This window comes from Cydia strobilella, chromosome 16 (genome assembly GCF_947568885.1).
Source record: "Cydia strobilella chromosome 16, ilCydStro3.1, whole genome shotgun sequence".
Lineage (NCBI taxonomy): Eukaryota > Metazoa > Arthropoda > Insecta > Lepidoptera > Tortricidae > Cydia > Cydia strobilella.
In genome coordinates, this window is record NC_086056.1 from 9,971,082 (window position 1) to 9,985,217 (window position 14,136).

Sequence of the window (14,136 nt, forward strand, 5' to 3'; positions counted from 1 at the left end):
AAACAGTTTTTCTGCTGCCATGGCTAAGAGGGCGCACATTCGAACTAGTACCTGGAACTGAACTTTGCACACTGATACGAGGTAAATCTGATTGAGTATGTGGTTGTGACACTTGTGACTTAACCATGTCTGCAAACGATTTTGATATGGCTGGGTGCAGTTTAACGGCTTCTCCATAAGAGATGCAGTTATTTGCCATACTAACTTTGATTTCTTTTTGCCTTACATGTTCTGGGCATGACCTGTTTGTGGCGAAGTGAAAGCCATTGCATAAACAGCAAATGGCATCCTCCTCCTCCACTACACAGGTATTTCCAGGATGCATTTCCCCGCACTTAAAACATTTGGGCTTCGAACGACAGTTATTTTTAGTATGTCCAAATTTACAGCATAAAAAACATTGAATGGTCGGAAAAATGTACAATTCGACGGCAAGAGAGTTGTAGCATGAAAAGACTCGTTTGGGTAATACTTGACCGTCAAATGTCAAAACGACTGTCTCTGAAGGTTGCCAGGTAACAGAACCATTAACCACAACTCTGTGGTTCAAACGTCGTACTTTTAAAACTTTTCCACACCCCATAGGTACGGAAATATTGGAAACAATTTCCTCCTCCGACCACTGTGCAGGAATACCGCGAACCAAGCCCATACGGGTCACGGAAAACGACGGAATGTATGCAGTAAAATTTTCTAAATCAAGACACGTATCAGTAACAAATAAGTTCGCATCGACGTAATTTGAAAACGACATTGCTATACGTGTCCTACCAATGCGCTTAACACTTCCATTAATAATGTTTTTGAAGCCTTTTTTGACTAAAAATTTCCCAAAGGACACCGGGTGCAGAGATGATTTTGCATCAGTTTGTTTAAGTTGAACGTGTACCGTAAAGGGAGCAACATCTAAAGATGAAAATAAATTCCTGCCAACCTTGGTGCTAGTAGTGTCCTTATTTGTATTTACTTTATCCGAAGAGTTTATGGTAGACTGAATGTTAGACTTTGAAGGAGCTTGGGTGTCTTGTATGTTCTCCTGACAATCGCACGAATAATCCCCGCCATCATTTTTCCTTCTTTTTTTATTACATGTTTTGCATCGTTTGTGACTCTGACTCTTATTTCTTTTACGTTCACTCCTGCTACCTACAGAAGTGTCCGTGTCCATGGCCGAATCTATTGTGACATTACTTCCGACCTGGAGGTTTTCACCTCCAGGGTCGGGGGGGTCGTCGTCCCCCATTACATATATACAAGAAAACTTACCAACTACGACGAAATCACACTAATTATATATACAAATACAATAATATATACAAACTATGAGAAAAATTATATACAAATTACCGATTCCCTGATCTACACTATTAAAATTGAAATTAAATTTACAAGAAACCTAAAACTTGACCGCCACGTTTCACGTTTCCCGCGCTTTTTTTTCACACAAGTGACATTTCGAAGTATGGAAAATATGGATGGTATAGAAAGGATCGCAATCTCTTATGGCAGAATTGTTGCAAGTGACCGCTTTCAGTTTTTTTTTTTTTTTTTTTTTTTATACCACGTCGGTGGCAATCAAGCATACGGCCCGCCTGATGGTAAGCAGTTACCGTAGCCTATGAACGCCTGCAACACCAGAGATATTACACGCGCGTTGCCGACCCTTTAAAAACCTGTACACTCCTTTTTTGAAGAACCCCATACTGTAGCCCCTCGGGAAAACCTCGGCAGGGAGCTCATTCCACAGCCGAAGCGTACGCGGGAGGAAATGATAAATTAAATGATAGTTCTCTCCGGTGGCGCTAGTTAGGCTCTGAGACATGAGTATAACATGAACCATATAAGGCAACAAATAACCCGACCAAATTACGTAGGTTGTTTTTGGTAGTATTTCGGTGTATGGTGGCGCCGCCTAATTACTGTTTTTTGATGGACACTTTTCATACATAGAGATTTGGCTCCTTTATATAGTCTCCATGATGGAAAAGACCACCATCTACACTAGGGCGAATTCATACGCGTTAGCCCTCATTGAATGTGGACAATGACGTCAAAGTCGTCAAAGACGTAAAATATGGATGGTATAGAAAGGATGCCAATCTCTTATGGCAGAATTGTTGCAAAAGTGACCGCTTTCAGCTTTAAATAATAGTTCCTAATGTCTCCGGTGGCGCTAGTTAGGCTCTGGGACATGAGTATAAATAACCTGAACCATATAAGCAATTACTCTCAGAATAATGACTAAAGCATAGAAGTCGGGCAAAAATGCTTCGCAAATATGTATACCCGTACTTTACTTCCTTACGAATTAGATAATGTGCCGAAAAGAGATGCATATATGCTTGTTATTTCTCATTTACGTACGGTGTCATAAGTTTGATAATTTGCTAGGGATGTAACTGTGTCGACTTTTTATATCGATAAATTATGCATAAGTTTATGTGCCGTGTAAAATAATAATCACGAAATTGGCAAATTGATAATAGTCTGGCTAATGAAAGTTGAACCTGAAAAAACGCGGCAATTTCAAGGAATCTGTAGCAGGCGGCTCGTTGAAATGAAATGAAATGAAATGCGTGGAATACAAGGATTGCATAACTTTTACACTTTTTATAATTTTCATATTCTAAAAATCATTAAAAAGTATAAAAATTATGCAATCCTTGGAATCAAAGAGCCGCCTGATATGAGGATTAATGCATGTACCTAATATAGCTTTCATCTCATTTGCAGTCTACCACTCAGAACCGTCTAACTATACCTCTCGTTTTTTTATCATTAGAAAGAAGGCGAGCGATCTTAACGTGTCGTTTTATCGAAAAACACTTTGAAAATAAGTCACAACAAATATAATATACGATCATTTACATACTTTTGCTTTCATAAGTAAAATATTGTTATATTTATAAAAAAAATTGTCAATAAAAAGACACGTGGAAATGGTTTACCGTTTTTTCTAATGTTAAAAGACTAAGTATAGTTTCTAGTCATGTACAGTCAGCTGCAGAGAAAAGGCACCCCCCTGCATACATAGTTCTGTAAATTGGTATGGACGTTGGGTACCTTTTCTCTGCAGCTGACTGTACCAAATAGGAAATAATAATAAAAAACTCGGCGTAGGTGGCGCCACTATCACAATCTGAGGGTCTATCGCGAAACAAGAAAATCGAACTTTCGTTATCTAACATCTCTGTCACTCTTGCGAATTCGAGCGATAAAGAGGCAGCTAGATAACGAAATTTCGGATTCGAGTTTTACGGTAGGTCCCCTGAAAACTTGTCAAAAACCTGTTAAAGGTACAGTATGAATAAGTTACTCTACGGTGCACTAAAAAAGGTAGTGCTGCACTCTGGTGGCAGAACATTGCAGTAATATCCCCTATTCCTCGTCCTTTGGAAATCTGAAATAAAAAGTTGAGTTTTGTGACCAACAATATTAATAAAAGGAACATTCATCAATGATCATTAATGTCTTTTTTATTAGGGTTCCGTACCCAAAGGGTAAAAACGGGACCCTATTACTAATACTTCGCTGTCCGTCTGTCTGTCACCAGGCTGTATCTCATGAACCGTGATAGCTAGACAGTTGAAATTTTCACAGATGATGTATTTCTGTTGCCGCTATAACAACAAATACTAAAAAGTACGGTCCCCTTGGTGCGCGCGTCCGACCCGCACTTGACCGGTTTTTAGTATTAAACTATAGTCTGGCAAACACAATCTGTCAGTAAGTAAGAACAAAGAAAACTATAGGTACAGTCGAAGGCAAAAATATCGATCCAGACAAATGGCTTAAAAATATGTGAACACGATTTTATTGTCTGAGCGTACACATATTTTTGAGACTGGGAATGTATATATATTTATGCCCTTGACTGTACTCATCAATTAAAATGAGACAGTCCTGGGCCAAACTATAAGAAAGCTGTAAATGTCGATAGGTTATTGATCTGAGGTCGATACATCACTATGCCAAAAAAATAACCTTTCATACTTAGCAGAAAAGTTCGAAAATATATGCAAAAATCTATATAGACTTGAATGCAAGTAATAATTACATAAACAACATATCGATTTCTATGTTTAGGGTCAGGTCCTATAAATAAATTTCTTCAAAATTGAACAAAACTCACCGATTAAAGGTTATCGGTTCGTGCGTATTTTCTTTTCTTCCTGTATGCGATTTACAGCCCTCATCACACAAGACATTATCACAAAGGGAACTTCAAACCATTACAAATAAAAACTCAGCACGTTTTCCAACAATCTTTCAGGAATAGCAAAAATATAATTAAAATAAACCAAGATGACCGCTGAAACATCCCGAAATATTTCAACTAAAATAATACGACTATATATGTCAAGTTGTTACAGTTGACACCTACCTGTGAAATAACGAACATATATTTTATTTGGCTGGATTATATTATAGAACCACATAGGACCATTTGACATTTCCCTCAGTTTATCTTATGACAATACTGAAAGACGAAAGAATTTGCGGATTGTTGTCTCACTCACTTATAGACAAAAAGTAATAACGTGTTGTGAATACGATATCTTTTACCAAGCTTTTATTTTTGCCCGGCTTCTTTGCTTTAGTCATTATTCTGAGCAATTACTCTATGATATAAGGCAACAAATAACCCGACCAAATTACGTAGGTTGTTTTTGGTCTATGTTTTTGGTAGTATTTCGGTGTATGGTGGCGCCGCCTAATTACTGTTTTTTGATGGACACTTTTCATACATAGAGATTTGGCTCCTTTATAGTATAGTCTCCAATGTATGATTAATACCGAATAAAAATCTATCTATCTATCTATATCTATCCATGCGTAAAAACATAAATACAACTGTCAAAATCTAGATTCATGTAAAAATGCCAAGTAGATATGTTCGATTGTTCGCTCCGCGATTCACGCACATATTCTGGAGGGCGCTTGATGCATTGGTTATGCAGGATTATTCTCAGTAGTTACCACCAAGTTGTTACTGGTAACTACTGGTTTTTTTTTTCACCTTTTACCAGTGGTAACTGCTGGAAAAAATAATTCCCAGTAGTTACCACTGTTACCAAAGTTGGTTTTTTTTTCCCAGTAAACAGTAGAAATAGTATAGTATAAATATAGTGATTTAATAAATAATTATATCGATTAGTGTTTCAGTAAACTGCCTTAAAAGTGATCAAAAATATTAAAACTGTTTTACCGGTGCAAGTGCAAAAACTTAAATTGTTAAGGAGAAATTAACGTTTGGATAAAATTTATATTATAATATCATCATCTTCCTCGAGTTGTCCCGGCAAATTTATATTATAATATATAATTGTAAATTGAATTTTATCGAGGGCGCGTCGCGTACGCCGCACTGCAACGTTGTATTGTATTTATAAAGGAGCATCGTTGATAATGGCGTAAGCGCCATCGACAATAAGGTCCCTTTCAATAATAAGTGATCAAAAATAGTCGGTTTTTGACTGCTTTGTTTGTTCATTCGTTTAATTTTGACGTTATACGAACGATTAAACAAATCAGTCAAACACCCACTATTTTTGATCACTTTTAAGGCAGTTTATTGAAACACTAAACGACTTATAATTACCTATTGATTAAGTACTCTATATTTATACTGTTTTTATTAGTATTGAACGCTAACCAAATTTTGGCGGTAACTACTGGGAATAAGAATTCCCAGTAGTTACCACCAACTTGGCTTGGTGGTAACTACTCTGATTTTTTATTCCCAGTAGTTACCACTGGTAACAACTTGGTGGTACCTAGTGGGAATTCATTAGTACGATATAGATATAGCTACAACGTAGTGGTTATATACTCTTTGGATATAGCTAAGCTAGTTACAATATTAGGCGCCGGATGTTTAACTCGAGCAAAGTTATCTTCGATACCTGTAGCTTAGCTGTAGGCATTGCTAGTGTAGGCTTTTCTTTTCTTAAGTGGGCAGTCTGAGGTAAGTGGGTTATTAAGTTGAATTTAATTTAGGTTGCAAAGTATTTCGATGCATGATTTATTTTCTCTCGTTATTTGGTAGGATGAATAGTGATGGACTTTTGAGTGATGTGATGATTTTGAAAGATAAATATTTCGTCAATTTCGTGGCATTAATTTGCATTATATATTTGTACTGTTTTTAAAGCTAAAATTCTCCTCACAGTAGTGATAATAAATAAGTATTTCGCTCGTTAGCAAAGTTTGTCCTCTGGTGCCTTGAAACCCTTGCAACGCTTAAGATTCCACTTTTAAACCACTTGTTACACTCGTGTTTTAATTTTAGAATCTTTCACTAGCTTGGGTCTCAATATTAGTACGAGGAGTAAACAATAACTTTGCTGCCTTGATAAAACAAATAACTAGGTATCATATCCGCTCATAACAGCTTTCTTTATTCTTCAAAAACTGATGAGAAAGTTGCATTTTATCCACAAGAGTAAGAAAGTAATTTGATGCAAATTTTCAGTTGTTTTCTCGTGTTGGCTGGTAGAATTGACTTTTAAGCGGTGATCAGCGCTCAAGATTAGACTTTTGGAACAACTAGCTACGCTCGTGGTTCAATTTTGGAATCTTTCGCTTGCTCGGGTATCATCATTAGCACGAGACTCAGAAGAGGTTAGGTAAACAAACAACTGGGTATTTAATTGTTTTCGATACAAACTTTCTAGTTTCAACCTTTTCAGGGGATGAATTTTTGAAACCATTTAAATAATTTTTCTTTGGTTTCTGCATAGTAGTGTCTTTCTGTGAACTTTCAAGTCCTGTCTGTTACCTACTTGAATAAAAATTTCGTTCCCGGTAGAAACTTTTCAACCGCCCTTTCATCACTATAGAGGAAGAAGAAATTAAATATATTAGTTAATGTTTAGAGGATGAATTTTAAAAAACCGCCCAAGAGCATGTCGGGCCATGCTCAGTGTAGGGTACCGTAGTTAATACCCGTCCGTCACAATAGTTCAAGGCAGCCCTTGAACTTGAGCTCCTTTGAATATCTAAATATTAATATGTTTCATGCACATTATGAAACAAGCAAAAGGGAGTACCTTCACAGCACTTTATAAGTAGGTACTTACGTTTTTTCACTAAGAAGGCAGAGAAGGCTTATTGCGATAACTCAAAATCGGCTTAACCGATCATGATCGCTATAGTTGCTGTTGAATTTCCCTATCAAGCTCAACTTTTACTATTTTTTTCATATTTTTTGGACACATAGTTGAAAAGTTAGAGGAACAATTTTTTTTCTTTTACAGCGTATATTTTCTAAAATCTTCACTTGACCAAAAACTGGTTTTCGCCTACCCTTATTCATTTTGAAAGACCTATCTAACAACACCACATACTAGCAGAGTTAAAAGTGTTGAAACGAAAAAAAAATCGTCTCCACTCTACCTTCATACGTGTAGGATGGTGTAGGGCAGGCGGCTATATATATATATATAGGTATATGTATATATATATATATATATATATATAGGTATATGTATATATATATATACCTAGATAAAAACAATGTTCATGTTTTCATACAAAGACACAAGCATTGAATAACAGTCCGGTGGTGGTGGTGTGTTGGGTAACCGGGCGGAGACGTCGCGCCCGCGCCGGCGCGCATGCGCGGCTAGTGGATCGAACTGTACGACGCGGCGCGCGCGCTTGTATCCGTGTACCCGACCCGACACCCGGCCGGTCAAGCCTCCCATAACCCGTGTGGACACCTTTTCAATTTACTGTAGGTCCATAAAGAACTTTTTAGTGAGTGTTGTGCAACTGAGAACAAATCATTTCAATTTTAATAGGCGGTTAATAGGTGAAATTATGTAATGTACTTAGTCGAATTCTTTTACTAATAAGGTACATAATGCCGATGTTGTTCATGTTGCACTGAATCTATTATGAATGTATGAATATTGGGGCGACATATTCGTTCACTCGAAAAAGCCCTTTAATAAAGATTAAAAAAAAAAGAATGTATGAAAAAAATGCAATAGTTTTAGATAAAATAATCGGCTTGTGTAATCGGCTACTGGGTGCCAAACATAAAAAAAGAGACCGGTTATTTTTAATTACAAAATAACAAACATACTCGGTAGGTAGTGAGTTGGTAATTAAACTTATTACATAGAATTCCAAATAAGCGCAATCAAACATTATCGAACATGAGTGATGTGTGATGTAAATGCGGAAAATCCGCGTGAGTGCGGACGGAGTGTAGTCGCGCCTTTGACAATTAAGTAGAGTTAGACCAAGAAATTACTGCAACGATTTTGATAGCACACACCAGTGCAAGTGTTATTTTAAACGTCAAACTTCTATGAAATTATGACGTTTAAATATCACTTTCACTGCGTGTGCTATTAAAATCGTTACAGACTTATCATGGTCTATAGTTTGAATCTTCTCAAATTATTTTTACGTCTAAGACCATAATCTGTTAAACAAAAGCCATTGTTTCTTTTATGCAAGCGGTCGCCCATTGCAACCTGCGCTCCTGGTCTCCGAGTGGCCACGTCTAACCAAATACCTAGCTTTTAGTTTTTACTTAGAGATAAATATTTTTTAGTTGTACTATTATTAATTAATTTAGTACTTAACATAGTTTTTAGGTTTTTTTATACTAACACCGTTATGGATCAATGCAGATCTGAAATAAACGATTTTTATTTATTTTTTATTATTTATTTATTTTATTATTGTGTCTGAGCGCGTGGCCAATGTGTCTGAGCGCGTGGCCACCAATGGCACAAAAGACGACGTTGACGTTGGCTTTTGTTTAACAGTTTAGGGTCAGGCGTAAAAATTATTTGAGAAGATTCAAACTCGGTCTTCTAAGCTAACATTGCACCGATTTGAACAGAAGAAAGTGAGGGAGTGTCATAAATGTCGTATTTTCATAGAAATTTGACATTAACTAAATTAAATTAAATTATTATTTATTTCAGAAATTCAATGATGACTGATGATTAATGATGACATTGATGACACTGTTACACTTTGTCGGTGCCAATGCCATTCAGAGTTAGCTTGATCCGATTCTAGTCAAAATGAGAATGCATTGGTAGAATTGTTAAAAGACGCTGAAAAACGTAACGATCATGGTTTCAAGTAGGTACGAGTAAGTTTATTATATTTGCTAGCTGAATATTAAGAACCTATGTATACTATAGTATACATAGCTAGTTATTATTACCAAAGATAGATATAAATACAGTAAAAAAACGGGCCTCGAAAATCAAGAAAATTTGATTCTCGATCAGATGGCGCCACTACCTTTGGCCTACTCTCGTATAGAGGGCGTTGACGGTTTCGTTTGTTGTTTAACAATTTTAACGTATATCAGTGAAAGAACATGGGTCAAAATCATATAAAAATAATTACTGCAAATAAAAAAATCATTTATCCATATTTAAATACATTTTATCGTATTTTTATAAATCTTCATTTTTAGTTTTAAAGTGTGTCGATAGATGGCAGTGAATTTACTGTGGTTACAAAATTTACTATGACAGTACCGCTCTATCCTATCATATCCTCTTTGTTATTACTATATAAGTAAATGTAGGTGCTAGCGTATTGACTGTGTATTTTATACATGGATATATTAGGTACCTAGCTTACGATTATCTAGATTCTAGGTACGCTCAGCCTTATTATCTTATATATCTAGATTTAAACTTAGGGCCGCTAGATTCGTAGAGTTACTGTTGACCAAATTTAGAGGAATTAACGTACTTTAGAGGAATTAGCGATTATAGCGTACCAACAACATAATTTTTTTAGGAGTAGTTAGTTAGTTTGCTGGGCATTTTCCGCAAATCGACATCCAATGTGCCTATTTTAAACAAACTAACTAACTAACTACTGGTAGGAGTATACTAATAGGAGTAGGTACCATTTTACCTAACTATAAGCTATTTTATTAATTCCGCATAAAAAATGTTTAGTTTAGACATTTTGCATTAGGTATTTAGGCTTCTTGATATCCGTGGAAGAGCGGTGGGACATCGCGCGCTGTCATCTTCCGGCCGACCTAATGAAGATTGTAATTGTACCCATTTGTAAAAACAAGACCGGGAATGCCTCTGACAAATCCAACTACAGGCCAATTTCTTTGGCTACTGCCGGGCTAGCACATGATTGGCGCGAGAGTATCTCGCCGCGACATAGACCACCCGTCCCCCTTTAATTCATACAGTTAGTAAAAGACGGGTAATCTATCTCGCGGCGAGATAATGTCGCGTCAATCATGTGCTCGGCCTACAGTAGCAGCTAAGGTACTTGACGGGTTGCTTGATAGTGTACTTTTTGGATTTGTCGAAGGCATTCGATACAGTCTCTTATGAAGTTCTTTGGGGTAAGCTGGAAACGTGCACTAGTACACCGAGGGACGTGGTTGACCTACTCCGATATTGGTATGGCCATCAAACCAACCTAGTGAAATGGGCGGGTGCGCAGTCGGACGTGTACAGGTTGAAGAGTGGTGTACGGCAGGGTGGGCTTACCTCACCCAGGCTGTTTAACCTGTACATGGACGAACTGATCGCTGGGCTCAGTAGCACTGGTATCGGATGCTCGATTGGCGGTACTATGGTCAACAATATCAGTTATGCTGATGATATGGTGCTGATGTGCGCTTGTCAAGCTGCTGAAGATATGTGAGGAGTATGCCGGGACACATGGACTAAGGTACAACACCAGCAAGAGTGAGCTTTTAGTTTTTAAAGCAGGAAGTAAGTCCCTAGACATGTTACCAGACGTCTTCCTATGCGGGACTCCACTCACGAAGACTACTCGGTTCAAGTACCTTGGTCACTGGGTCACCGATAACCTCAAGGACGACATGGACATATGGAAAGGGAGCGCAGAGCATTGACCGTTCGCTGTAATATGTTGGCCCGTAGGTTTGCACGGTGTAATGGGGATGTCAAAACTACATTATTTAAGTCGTTTTGTCAAACCTTTTACACGTGGAGCCTGTGTACTGACTATACTAAGAAAACATTTAATGCTCTGCGCGTCCAGTATTACTACGGGTTCAGGTTACTGTTGGGGCTACCACGCTTTTGTAGCGCATCAGGTATGTTCGCCGAGGCACGCGTGGACAGCTTTATATCAATAATACGCAAGAGAACCGCTTCCCTGATGCGCCGCGTGCAGGAGAGTACCAACAGTGTCCTGAATCTGGTGTCACAGTGCCCGACTATGGAGTCAAGAGGTGTATATAACATATTTTAAGTAGTCTGTAAGTTGCTAACGTAGGAAATAAGTTTTGTTTGTTACTAACATTTCTATGGACTAATTATATCTGATACAAAAAAAAAGTTTTTTTAGGACGATATATGACTTTGACCCATGTTCTTTCACTCATGTGTTAAAATTTCCGAGGCACGTTTTTTTCTTAGACTTCACTTATCTAAATCTTACATTACACGGAGTTACGTAATATCTTTGCTGTACACCTAAGTATCTGAACTACCTACTATAACTTCAAAATGAGGGTAAATCAACTAGAAATCAACATTTTAGTCCTATTAAATTTATCGATAGAATCTTAGTATCTTTACGTAACTGTTTAGAAATCATGCTATTATTTTAGGTACGTATATACACGCAGGAGTTTGAACTTTAGATTATGTAAGTTTTCCAGAAGTTCCGAACCCGGTAGTACCGGTAACTATCGCTCGCCAGCTCGCCACTGCTAGGCGTTAGACCAAGCAATCTCAACCGCCTCTGTCTCTTATATTTACAAACATTTTTGTATTGAACTGTAGAATCATTCCCAGTATAATTTGATCCCCGGATTTATAACACATTTGCGTAGTTGGAGGTTATACGATTATTGGCCTTCCTTGAGTCTGTGGTTACAACACGAAGTACACTAAGATTAGGTATACCTACTTTCGTATCTAGTCGAGTTCCTTCTTCCGCGCCGACTACCGACCGACATCGACAGCGGTTTCCCGCTACGTAAATGTATTCTACAACCGTCTTTTATTATAGACTACCTATATCTAACATATAAGTAAAGGTCGCATTATAAAACGTTTACGAAACTTGTACCTTGTACTTTCTATATACTTACTATACTCTGTGTCTTGTACCTACTCATGCACCCACCACTCTAGTGAACGCATAATGTTGTTGAGCCACCAAACTCTGAAATTCCCTGGTCTATAGGAATGTGCTTATTTTAAAATTTAATTTATTGTATTTACGCTATAAACTCTCTGTTATCGGCATCCATGGTACGGAACCCTTCGTGCGCGAGTCCAAATCGCACTTGGCCGGTTTTTTTACAATCGTAAAGTGGAGTCCAGACGGGATGATCAGTTCGACTGATTTGATCAGAAAAGGAATAGGCGTCTATCTCCAAATTAATCACCAATTTTAGTTTTATGGTGTTATTTAACGGCTCTAAATTAAAAAAACCACGCAAAAAACGGCAAAAAAATCACGTTTGTTGTATGGGAGCCCCACTTAAATATTTATTTTATTCTGTTTTTAGTATTTGTTGTTATAGCGGTAACAGAAATATATATACAAATACATCATCTGTGAAAATTTCAACTGTCTATTAGCTATCACGGTTCATGAGAATCATGAGATACATGCAGCCTGGTGACAGACGGACAGCGGAGTCTTAGTAATAGGGTCCCGTTTTTACCCTTTGGGTACGGATCCCCAAAAATGACCCTTAACGCGAATACTAGGTTTACAAATTGGTATTCTTGCGTCCGCACCTCCATTTTATCGGTAAGATTGGTCATAATCGACGATCGAAATTATAATAAGTACTTGACTTAACGACAAATGAAAACGGGTCACTTTGTTTTGTAAATTTTGTAATATTCATAAAAAAAATCCCTTTTTCATTGTTGATGAGATGTAGAGTATGTACCTAGACTGGAGTCGTCTCATTTCGTTTAAAGCTTACGGGGACAGGCTAGGCTAGCGGGCTCGCGGACCCCTTTCCTAACGAAGGTGAAAGTGCAGTTTTAACAATATCGAGAGCGTTGAACACGGCCTACTGCGCACCCGCCGCAAAAACCGGGCGAACTCGAGTCGTCTGAATAAACAGCTCAATTTGTGTTACTTGGGAAACAGTTATCGTTGTATTCGATCAGCCGGGGACAACCGCTGATATCAATGAAAAACCTAATCTGTTTTAATGGCTGTACTAGCTTTCGCTATGTACATAAGTAATAAGTAATTTATAACATACTTTAGTGGGTATGTTACTGTGGGTAGTGCTAGTGTGGGTAGGTACGCTACCCAATTAGCTCCATGCATGAATTTATTTTTATTGTTGGATTCATAATTTATATCGTTGGAACACCGGAAATGATAAAAATACTTTTGTAAACCTTAACATTATTTTATTAAAAAATATTTAAAATGTTGAAAATTTTTGAGCGGTTGAAACGCTCATAATTTTTGGCGCGAATTCGACAGAGCGTGATGACGTCACACGTTGGGCGGCCCAACTGACGTTTGCTACTAATGACACTAATCTGTCGAACGCGTGACGTCACGTGGCGTTTCGAGCGTTTCGCTCGCTAGCTTTTCGCGGGCAAATTTTTGTACTTTTTATTTATAATTTTAAGTAATTAAATGGTAATTTAAAAACGGAAATGCATTTGTAACATGATATAACGGTAACAAACATCCGAATAAAACATATTTCGTTCAAATATAAACTTCATGCATGAGGCTAATTGTTAGCAAACTCGGAAACAAAAATATGGCAGTATACCTAGCACTAGCACAGGAGCGGCGCAAATGTATTTCACCCGCGAGATAGACTCCTTCGGCCTCGCGCGTTTTTGTAACGGTATCTATCTCGCGGGCGAGATACTGTCGCGTCGCTCCTGGGCTAGGCTTACTGTAGGCCGAGCATCGCGACAGTATCTCGCCGCGACATAGACTACCCGTCCCCCTTTAATTCATACAGTTAGTAGAAGACGGGTAGTCGGCGAGATACTGTCGCGTCGCTCCTGGGCTAGCCCGGCTGGTATACTTAACAAAAAATCAATACATTAATCATACTTAAATGTGAGTTGGCAGTTTTCTTTAAAAGTGCATAATAATTTAAGGCTCTACCTATAAACCGCAAATTTAAAATTGATTCTC